At 37.8% G+C, this 8,562-nt stretch overlaps 1 long non-coding RNA gene across 1 annotated transcript in view; it reads left to right on the forward strand.

Annotated features, from left to right (window-relative positions):
- LOC118600199 overlaps positions 1-7,732 on the forward strand; it is a 24,784-nt gene extending 17,052 nt beyond the window's left edge. Inside the window, exon 2 of the long non-coding RNA XR_004949778.1 lies at positions 7,107-7,732. This is a non-coding gene — a long non-coding RNA (uncharacterized LOC118600199). The remainder of the gene's footprint in view (positions 1-7,106) is intronic.
- Positions 7,733-8,562: the final 830 nt, after the last annotated feature.

Below are 8,562 nucleotides of genomic sequence, written 5' to 3' on the forward strand. Positions count from 1 at the left end.
ATCTTCCAATAGGGTCAACCGCTCTCCCACTGCGCCACAGCCACTGAATGCTCAATAAAGGGAAGAAAAATGTTAGAGGACCGGCTAAAGACCTCCAGAACTCTCTGGTACATGATCCAATGACCAAATGATCCGAAACAGAAGAGAATGGCTTCAGCACAGGAAAAGTCAGCCAGAGTGGTCCAGTCAGAGTCATGACTTTGTAATAAACAAAAAACTGAAATCAGCCAAAACAGCTAGCATGTAGCTGAAATATTAGCTATACTCCCAAATAGCCTAAAAAATCTTAGTATATGTCAAAATAGTCCATTAACTAGCAGAATGCCAATTTTTAAAACTGTAACTTTTTAACATTACTATGAATAATAAAAAGACAGGAATGTTATTCCAGAATAAATCAACTTAAACCTTAAATAACTTTCAATATTTTACTCTCCATAAAAATATATTTTGTCAAAATTATATAAGTTAGAAATAAGCTCAAGATAACATCAGGTCATTAATAACAATAGAATAAAATGATCTGGAGGGCCGGATAGAATTACTCGAGAGCTTTGACTTTGACACGTGTTCCATTATTCATGGAACGGACTGACATGAACACTTGAAATTAAAGGAAAAATCATAGTGGAGTTTACTGAAGAGTTAAACATCATCAAATAAGGTTTAATGCACAATTACAATTTCATTTAATGTTCACTTGAACACAATCTGATCAAATATTATTCTGTTTGTCAATTTTCCATTTTTTGCATGAGCAAAAACAGTTTCACATGAAGCAGGTACAAAGGTGGACCTTTCATAATGAATTTATATTATTACATAAATGTGATTTTCTAATGCAGTTGACTGAGCAGGTCTGCACGGTCCTGGTTAGTGTTCTGACCTCACAGTCCCGGCTGGGGCCTTCCTGTGTGGAGTTTGCATGATCTCCTTATGCATGCATCCAGTTTCCTCCCACAGTCCAAAAACATGCTCCATAGGTTAATTTGTGACTCCGAGTGTCTCTAGGCATGTGTGGGAGTGACTGTGTGCCCTGTGACAGACTGGCAATCTGTCCAGGGTGTACCGCGACAGCAGCTGGGACAGGCTCCAGCAACCCCATCACCCCAAAGAGACAGCAGGTTAAGAAAACTGCTGGGTGGATGTAACTGGGCTGAATGGAGATCAAATGATGGATTTGATCATTACAATTAGCATTTTTTTGTCTTAGCTAATGTAAATTAACTATAAAAATAATTGGCTAGCTAATTAGCTAATGCTAACTGGTTTATTTCTGAGGGTTGGAGTGTAGAAGTTCAAACTGTTTTGAAAATCAAACACCTGCAGCTTCTTTTGAGAGTTTTATGAGAAGATGTTTTAAAATACTGTAATGTATTTCTAATTTTACGTTTTTTTTAATATCTTTTCTTGTCTGTTCAGTGTCTCTTTCCAGTTCTCTCATTGATAAAGTAATCTTTCCTTTTCTGCTTAAACTGCAGGTTCCAGTGTCTTTGTATATCACTTTTTTTTCTTTTTTTACAAAAGCAGACTAAAGCAAAAAGCCTTTTTGATAACTTCTGTTTGGATTTGATGAAAACTTCAGGTGGTGCTCGTAGCGTTGCGCCGCTGCTTCATTTCACCCATTCTCCAGTTAGACCAGAGGTCTGCAACCTTAAACACTAAAAGAGCCATTTGGTCCAGTATCTTACAGACCAGAACCCGACCAGAGCCACGGTCTCACTTCATCATTAAAAAATAAACAATATTTATCATTTTTTGTCAATTAATTTTATAAATATAGCTTAAATATTACAATAATTGAATTACAACAGTGTCTTTATGATTCTTTATATAACAGTTGTAAATTATTTTACTTTTAACAGCAGAGCACACTCGTTCCTTTCAAAATAAGACTCACATTGTGTCAAAAGTTCCTCCTGCTGAAGCAGCTTTACTTCAATTAAAAATGGAGGACAGTCAAACAAATTTTTTATTATTATTTTATTATTTTTATTACTTGTCATTCTCCAACTCTAAATCATTTTCATCTTAATCTGCATTTGTTCAAAACTGCAATCACTCGAGTGAAACTTACTAAAATAAAACAAAGTTTGGAGTTTTTTATTTGAATACACATTAAAAACATTAAGATTTTCTGACAGTAAATTAAGCTTTTGTGGGTAGTCGTTTGACATGTTAAAAATCTAAGCAGAAATGACAAAACTTAAATAACTAATCTATATGTATTCAGTTGTTAGCATTTTACATTAAAGCTAAAAAGCCTCAACAAAGGCATAAAAGAGCCACATGTGGCTCTGGATCCACAGGTTGCAGACGCCTGAGTTTGACAATGCGGCTCAGAAACTTAACTAAAGACAAGGAAACATCAGAAAATGAGATCTTTCCCTAAAGTCCTCCAGAATGTTGCTTCAGCTCCCCTCATGTTGACCTTTGACCTCTGTCTGTGTGGAGTGGTCTGAAGCTCCGTCTTCGGTCGGCGTTGGCGGCTGTGGGATTTGCCTATCAGTAAGATCACACCATGTCCTGCTCTACAACAACCAGCAATCTCCGAGCGCACATGTCCTGGCTGTTCACGGGTGACTGGGCTCGGCAGACATCATGCTCAGTATGTGTGTGAGCAACACTCTTTCACTTCCCCTTTCTAAATTAACGCTGAGCCAATTTCACAAGATCGACAGACAGGACTGCTATGAACACGGAGCCTAACGCGTGCTAACATCAGCCAAACTGTGAGGCCATAACAGTGGAGTTTGATCAGATTCGGACATCATCACTGTCCGCAGCTGAAACCAGGATCTGCAGCAGAGACACTCATCACAGCTGAAGAAAACCTGCACTTCCTCCACAATAAACCAGCTCAGATACGACCGTGACCACAATCACAACAACATCTAAACACCATGAAAAAGGGAACTAATCCATTCAATTAGAAACATATGTACAGCTGCAGCAGGATTTACAAATGTTAATGAAGAGGAGGCCAGCTCTCTGTATGAAACTACTCACTCCAAGACTCTTGTTTTACAGTCATTGTCATTTGAAGAACTTGTTGTGTTGGATTGTAACTGTTGAACTTGCTAAGTGTCCTTGAGGAAAGTCAAAAATAGTTAACTTTCATCATTTTTCCTGCATTAATGATATTACAAATATATTTAATACTTGGTCCAAGAACACTTAAATGTTCTTAAAAAGATAGAAATCAGTGAAAGACTTCCAGGAGAGTTCAAGATGAAACTCCATAGATTATTATGGGATGCTCATGTGTGTTTCAGACAGATGGGTGAATATTTTTGTAGTGTAGAATATATTATTTCTATTTTTTTCGTGAATGTTGTTGATTTTTGCTGTTTTTAATCTGTTGGTGGATGAGATCCATCATGAGCTTCTCGAGGTTCTGGATGGTTCTGCACATCATGTGGACTCTGGGGGCAGTATTTCTGGATCTGCAAGCTGGCTTGGCTGCTCCCTCTTTAAAAAAGGGGGAAGGAGACAAACTAGTCTGGTCCCTTTTGCTAGAATCCTCTGTCCTCTGAAATTGATATCTAAAACGCTGAAATTGATGAGTAACAAAGCTGAAGGTGATAGCTGAAAACGCTGAAAATGATCACTAAAAATTTTGAAATTGATGAGTAAAAACGCTGAAGTTGATAGTTGAAAACGCTGAAAATGATAATTAAAAACACTGAAATTGATGACTAAAAACGCTGAAATTGATGAGTAAAAAAGCTGAAGGTGATAGCTGAAAACGCTGAAAATGATCACTAAAAATGCTGAAATTGATGACTAAAAACGCTGAAGTTGATAGCTGAAAACGCTGAAAATGATCACTAAAAATGCTGAAATTGATGACTAAAAACGCTGAAATTGATGAGTAAAAAAGCTGAAGTTGATGAGTAAAAAAGCTGAAGTTGATAGCTGAAAACGCTGAAAATGATCACTAAAAACGCTGAAATTGATGAGTAAAAAAGCTGAAGTTGATGAGTAAAAAAGCTGAAGGTGATAGCTGAAAATGTGGAAAATGATCACTAAAAATGCTGAAATTGATGAGTAAAAAAGCTGAAGTTGATGAGTAACAAAGCTGAAGGTGATAGCTGAAAACGCTGAAAATGATCACTAAAAACGCTGAAGCTGATAGCTAGCTAAAATATTAGTTAAAATGCCAAATTAGCCTAAAAAAAAGGAGAAAAAGCCCAAGTTAGCCAAAACAGCTAGCATGTAGCTGAAATATTAGCTAAACTCCAAAATAGGCTAAGAAACCTTAATAAATGCCAAAATAGTCCAAAAAGCTAGCAGGATTCTGTTATAACTTTCAACTTTACTACACTCTGACTCCATATAATATAAAGAAATGACGAATCATCTATTAAATTAGTCGTCGACTATTTTAATAGTTTATCATTCGTTGATTAGTCGACTAATCGTGGCAGCCATAGTTGTAGAAAACCTTTGCTTGTGTCCTTAAGGTGCCGTGGGCATATTTATAACATTTAAATAATTTCAAAAGCAAAGGGCATTTAGTTATGGAGCTTTGGAATCTTTCCTCTTTTTTAAAGTCTAACAAACCACAAAAACCTGAACCACTAAAGAAGTTTCAATAACATTTTCATTAGAAGTCCGTTCATAAAATGAGTGGTATCTGGCCTGAGCATCTTTTGATGGATGAATGTTCCTGCAAACCCTTTTAGTTTGATCCTGACGGGCGGTAGAGGAAGACCATTAAGCTTGTTTGACTTTCGCCCTCTTAGCGTTTGATAAATCAGTGAGGCCGGATGAGCTTGAACTGTTATTTCACGGAGGCTAAGGTGAAGAGGATCGACAGCCGTGGAGACAGACAGAGTGGACGACAAACAACCACCCGTCTGTCAGAACCCCCAGCAGACGGCTGCTCTCTGTGAGCTTCAGTGTTTGGTTCCTTTAACCATCACTTCTGCAGAAGAGGATCCTCAGAACAACGGTGTGGAGGGATCAACAGCAGGATCAATGTGATGATGGAGGAAGTGAGCACAGAGCAGCTGATCAGCCAATCACTGAAGGCCAGGATTTTAAAACTGAACTTTTGATAGAATTCTGTTAGAAAGAAGATGATGATGGTTAGTGAAGTTCTGTATTTTTTTAACTGAGCTTTTTTTTCATTTATTTGAGATTGAGATATTATGTAGAAGGTGCATGATGGAGAGTGGTCAGCACTCTAGCATCACAGTAAGAAGGTCCTAGTTCAAATCCCAGCTGGGACCTTTCTGAGTAGAGTTTGGATGTTCTCCTCGTGCATGCGTGAGAACTCTGTCCAAAAACATGCTCCATGGATTTATGTGTTACTGTGAGTGTGTGTGTGTGGACCGGTGTGTTTCCCTGAAGTAGCTGGGATGGTCCAACTTCCCCCATGATTCTACACAGGATGGATATCATATAAGGACTTTTCAAACCTCGATTGAGTTTTTTAAAACTAATTATTTTCACATTAATGTTTTGGGAATTTTAAAGTCTTAAAAAAACATCAAAGAATAAAAAGTGATCTGTTCATGGGAAAATGTTCCTTCAACTTTTCTGTAAGATCTTGCTGGAAGCAGCAGACGCGAATATTTGACTGTAATGTCAGAAATTAAATTGTTGGTGATTAGTGTCATTAAAGTTACCTGCAAAGAGTAATAGAGTACAGATTACATGTTATAACTGTTGAAAATTACCTTATACTAATTATTGTAAAACACATGTCAAAGTCAAGGCCCCGAGGGCCGAATCTGGCCCTCGGGGCCTTGACTTTGACATGTGTTTTAGATGATCTATATTCTTTAGCGTCCATTAACACCTCAGTTCTAACTAAAAAAACATAAAAAGGATTTCTTTGGATTAATAGTCTGACAGATTGCAGTGACGACAGATTAGAGAATGTCTGATAACAACTAAATATTCATTTCAGACATTCTGTCCGTGGTTCTTTTGCTGAGTGTTGTATAGTCTAGCTTGTCTATCTTCAGAGCATTGATAGCATTGCTCTGCAGCTGCACTTTTCCTAAAGTTTTAGTGGCTACAAATCAAGTGATTTGACCAAGACCACTAAGGAAACGAGACTCTAAGAGAGACACTTGAGGAGCCATCAGAGCTTGGTCCTGGAGGTGAAGAGCTCTTTAAACACACTCTAGCATGAAGCCAACCAGCTCACTGTGTATAACCTGCTGCTCCTTTAGAAGTCGCCACACTGAATCATCAGCATTCATCCAACCATCTCCTTCACATCCTCCTCCCTCCCGTCAACTGCACCATCATGTCCTCCTTCTCTACATCCTAGGTCTTTGCTGATATCTCCAACCTCAGCATCCTTTTACTAACATCATCTCAATGTGTCCAAACCATCTCCATCTTCTTGGTCCATCATGGTCTCTCCCAAAGAGAACTTCAACATCTTCATCTCTGCTTCCTCCAGCTCCACTTCCTGTTTCTGTATCAGTCTCGACCAGGAGTGTCAAACTCAATCCCACAAGGGGCCAAAATCCAAAACACCCCTTAGGTCACGGGCCGAACAGGATAAACATTTATTGAACACTATAAAACTACATTTTTAAAACTTTAAAACTGTAACTTTTTAACATAATTATGATTAATAAGAAGGCATCAATATTATTCCAGAATAAATCAACTTAAACCTTAAATAACTTTCAATATTTTACTCTCCATACAAATATATTTTGTCAAAATTATACAAGTTAGAAATAAGTTTAAGATAACATCAGGTCATTAATGACAATAAAATAAAATGATCTGGAGGGCCGGATTGAATTACCTGGAGGGCCGGATCCGGCCCCCGGGCCTCGACTTTGACAGTGCTCTAAACCAACAACTGACTCTTTCTCTGTATGAAATCACACTGCTGCTCACGTGTTCACCTTCCTCCACTGACACAACACACTCATCCATGCTGCAGTACTGCCCTCTGCTGGAGAGATCAGCATTACAGATTATCTTTAAAACAGTTAAAGAAATCTGATCTGGATCAATGTTTATTAAATAGCATTTACAAAAAAAGTATGGAACGCATGGCAGATTTAGATCTGATGTGGATTAAAGGTCTTCTCGTCCCTGTGTGCTCTGTTTCCACACACACTCAGGATGCTGGGAAGATGCCAGTCAAACCACCGAGCAGACTTTCCTAACTCGTGGCTCGAGACATCTGGACAACCCCTTGGCTTCAGCGGTGAACTTTATTGTGCCAGGACGTCCTTTCATGTTTTTTTGTTTGGAGTGTAACTTACAATGGGGGTCAGAATTTGTATAGCAGCCTGTGCCCCGGACACACATGAGACGCATGCAGGAAGTCAGCAGGAAGCAGGACAGCATGGAGGGGAAGAGCACAGAAGAATAGACAGACCAAGAAGGAGCAGCACAGTCTGACATCAGCTTTTTAAGAGCAGCCTGCACATATGATCAGCACTCAATACGATCAGCGCCTTCAGGTTCTGTCTTCATTCTTTATATATTTTAATGCCACTATCACCCCTGTGTTTACTCTACAGTTTGTCTTTCAGATAATTCTCCTTCAGAGCATTACAGTCCATCCCTTCCTCTCTCCGTTCAAAGTGGAAAGGCGTTTGAATGGCCCGCCATATGAAACCTGCTCTGCCAATGATGTATTTAGCCACAATTCAGGTTTTTGTCACTTTTCAAAACTCCTTTACTAAAGAGATTTCTGTACTTTGTGGGACTTTGTGATAAAATAAAAGTAATTGTAACACTTTGGGGGTTCTTACCATTGTTGTCTTGATATATTTTATTTATGAACGAATGCAAACACTAAGCACTTAGTGCAGAAAATAAGAACAAATAAAATATAATTTTATATAAATATTTTAAAGGTTGAATTTTAAATCAAAATGTTCTAAATTCTGTCATGTGAAACAATATTCCTTCTAGTATTTCACAATTCATAAAGTCATAAAAGAGTTCTCGTTCCTAAAATGATTGAAGCACATTCCCCAATGAAAGCATATTAGCACAATCAGTAATTTTATTATTAATGTATCACATAAAAAAACAACTCCTGTTGACTAAAAAATATAAAATAAGATGAAGAAACAAACATCATAAAAACAGTTGTGAAAACTGTTAAACATAAAAAAATTAAATAAAAAAATATAAAGACGAATAGAGAGAAAATGAAGACTATTAGTTTGGATTTTAAGACAGTTCATGGAGCTACGTGTGTTTTCTTGATTTAAACGTATTTCTATATTAATTGCTTTTACAGGAAACACTCCAGCTGCTCTGAGTTCCAGAGGTTGAGTTCCTCATGCTGTTTCAGTCTTTATAGTTTATACCCTTTGACCCGAGCTGTGACAGGTCTTCTGCTGGAGACAGGATGTAGAAACGGTCAGATTAACCATGAATCCTCTGTGAAGCAGCGTTCCTCAGTCAGACCTGACCTGGCTCAAGAAGACACTCCCGTACAAACATCACACACTGGAGCCAAAGGTGTCATAAATTATCATTTAGATCATCTAAATTAGTCATCTTTTTGGACAATTTTTTCATTTACTAACATTTTTTAGGCTATTATGGAGTTTCGCT

The sequence above is a fragment of the Oryzias melastigma genome, linkage group LG19 (genome assembly GCF_002922805.2).
Source record: "Oryzias melastigma strain HK-1 linkage group LG19, ASM292280v2, whole genome shotgun sequence".
Lineage (NCBI taxonomy): Eukaryota > Metazoa > Chordata > Actinopteri > Beloniformes > Adrianichthyidae > Oryzias > Oryzias melastigma.